General features: G+C 31.7%; 1 non-coding gene across 1 annotated transcript; it reads right to left on the bottom strand.

Moving 5' to 3' along the window:
- Positions 1–2,427: 2,427 nt before the first annotated feature.
- Positions 2,428–2,534, bottom strand: LOC117801207. Its single transcript, XR_004623737.1, has one exon. It is a non-coding gene; the product is annotated as a U6 spliceosomal RNA (small nuclear RNA).
- Positions 2,535–2,827: the final 293 nt, after the last annotated feature.

The raw sequence follows: 2,827 nt of genomic DNA, 5'->3' as shown, positions 1-2,827 counted from the left end.
TATCAGACATTCTATCTCATTGAAAAGTTGAGGTTTTTGTCTTTTTGTTTTTACATATTCCAAGTTCTTAAACATTCTAGTACATAATGGATGCCTAATAAATACTTACTGATAGAATGAACAAGTGAGTGAATGAATGAATGAATGAATATACAAGGCAGTGAAAGAGTTCAGTCTTTTTTGAAATGTCTAATAAGGATCTCAGGATTCTTGAAGTTTTTCTTAGCTTGTTAGTTATAATCTCTGTAACTATTTAACCATTCATATATATTTTTTTAACTTGTTGAATCAAGCTACTCTCAACATCAATATTGATTGCCCAGGTAGTGTATACTGGATTATTTTAGACTCTTGGTTTAGACTCTTAGATTTTGACCTTTAAGTCTTCCCATTAGTGAAACTGGAAGGCTGTTAAGACTTTTGGAGACTCTGCATGGGTTACACTTTTTCTTTTTTTCTTTCATGATTTATTTCAGCTTGTTAAAATATTTTGTGTTAATTATTTTGTACTTTCATTTTTATTATGCAAAATTATTCAGAATAAAACATGCATATTCTAAAAAAAAAAAAGGTAACATGCGGACAGTGTTGCAAAACTCCAGGTGGGAGCTGTGACTGTCATGTAAAAATGACATATGTAAAAGTTATAAAATATACAACTGAAATGTTTGAAGGAGAAAGGTGTCATTTGGGGGAGATTTATTCTCAAAGTCATAAGAAAAAAAAGGGAAGTGATCCCACCTGTTCCTTCTAGAGGTTCTCATTGCATTGCCATGTTTAATGGCAATTATGTGCTGTATTACAAACAATTTAAATAAAAAAAAAAGGCAAGCTCTTGCCTTCTGGAAAATAGACCAGTTAGAAAAATGATGCACAGTTGCAGAATTAAATATGTTCATTGTGTTGTTAGAGCCACTTAAGTTCATAAACCACGATATAGGAAGACACAGAAATGAAGCCACACTTCTTTTATTTACACAATATATATTTAAAAACTCTTCAAAAATATATATATTCTTTTTTGAGATAGAATTACTATATAGTGACATGTACACATTTTTAAGTGTACAATTTGGTGACTTTTGACAAATGCATGTAGCCAGCCATGTAACCTACATTGCCATCATTCCAGCAAATATCTCCATTTCCTAATTCAGAGGCAGCCACTTTTTTGATTTTTAAAACTGTTGAATTCATTTTGCCTAATACTAACTTTCATATAAATGAATTGTTTACTCTTGTATTCAGCTTCTTTTGCTCGCATATTGTCTGTTAGACTTATTCATGTTGTTGTGCCTACCAATATTTTTTTTATTGAATGTGCTAAAATTTGTCCATTTTCCTCTTGATGAAATTTGAGTTTCCAGTTTTTGCCACTAAAGCTTTTATGAGCATTCTTGTGCAAATATTTTTGTGGATATATGTTCTCTCTCTCTCTCTCTCTCNACTTTTCCTGGTTATTCCTCTCCCTAATTCAGAGGCAGCCACTTTTTTGATTTTTAAAACTGTTGAATTCATTTTGCCTAATACTAACTTTCATATAAATGAATTGTTTACTCTTGTATTCAGCTTCTTTTGCTCGCATATTGTCTGTTAGACTTATTCATGTTGTTGTGCCTACCAATATTTTTTTTATTGAATGTGCTAAAATTTGTCCATTTTCCTCTTGATGAAATTTGAGTTTCCAGTTTTTGCCACTAAAGCTTTTATGAGCATTCTTGTGCAAATATTTTTGTGGATATATGTTCTCTCTCTCTCTCTCTCTCTCTTTTTTTTTAATATCGAGGAGTGGAATTGCTAGGTCAAAGGGGAGAGGTGTATTTAACTTTATAAGAATCTGCAAACCTTTCTCAAAAGTGGGGGCCTATTTTACACTTCAAGCTACCCATTTATTTTTATTGTTTTAAAATAGGATAGACTTCTGAAGTTCTTAACAGAAAGTGGCCATTTGGGGAACTTAGATTAGGTATCAAAGTCGTTCTGATATACAATGTAGTTTTAAGTTTTGTCTGAATATCAACTGTCTTTAATTAATTCTGATAAAGAAAAATAAGGGTGTTTCTGGTTTTTCTGGAGACAAGATGTGGAACAAAATGTTAAAAATCTACATGTTAAAGGAGTACTTAAAACACACTGAATAAGTAAGAAGAAAGTTCCAAACTATGGCTATTGTGGGGGTGATTAAGCCTACTCATAATTTGAAGTCACAGTTCAAACTATCCCTTTAAACTTCTCTTTTCTCCATGTAGCATTACATAACCATCTTTATTACATGTGTTCCTAGACACTTCCCTAATCGCATTTCAGAATGGATATTCCATTCATTTCCAGGAAAACAAACAAACAAACAAACAAGAATCTTCTCATGTAGGGTGCCAGTGGCATTCTTAAATCCATTTTTTATTACATATATTTAAAAAAACTATTTAAAATATGGAATGCTGCTCCAATTTGCTTGTCATCCTTGCTCAGGGACCATGCTAATCTTCTTTATATCGTCCCAGTTTTAGTATATGTGCTGCCGATGGGAGCACCCTACCCCCCAAACTTTTTGAACTCATCAAACCCAATATATATTGTTGATAAACCACCTTTAATTTTTCCCATCCATGTTTCATGAATTTTAATATTTCTAATTTTTCCATTGAATTTATCAAAATTTTGTTTTTTAAGTTATTTAACATCCAAAAGAGCATAAAAAGTTCTGAAACTTCTTTCCCTCTTTGAGAAGGGAAGTGTGTTTTAAAAGAAGTTTAAAAGGAGTTTCATTCTGGAAGAACTTAAAATCAGTTCTGTATTCATTATCTAGAACACCTGGCAAAATCAG

Source organism: Ailuropoda melanoleuca, chromosome 2 (genome assembly GCF_002007445.2).
Source record: "Ailuropoda melanoleuca isolate Jingjing chromosome 2, ASM200744v2, whole genome shotgun sequence".
NCBI classification, from domain to species: domain Eukaryota; kingdom Metazoa; phylum Chordata; class Mammalia; order Carnivora; family Ursidae; genus Ailuropoda; species Ailuropoda melanoleuca.
Note: the sequence above shows the minus strand (reverse complement) of the source record. Positions and strands in the feature narration are given on the sequence as shown.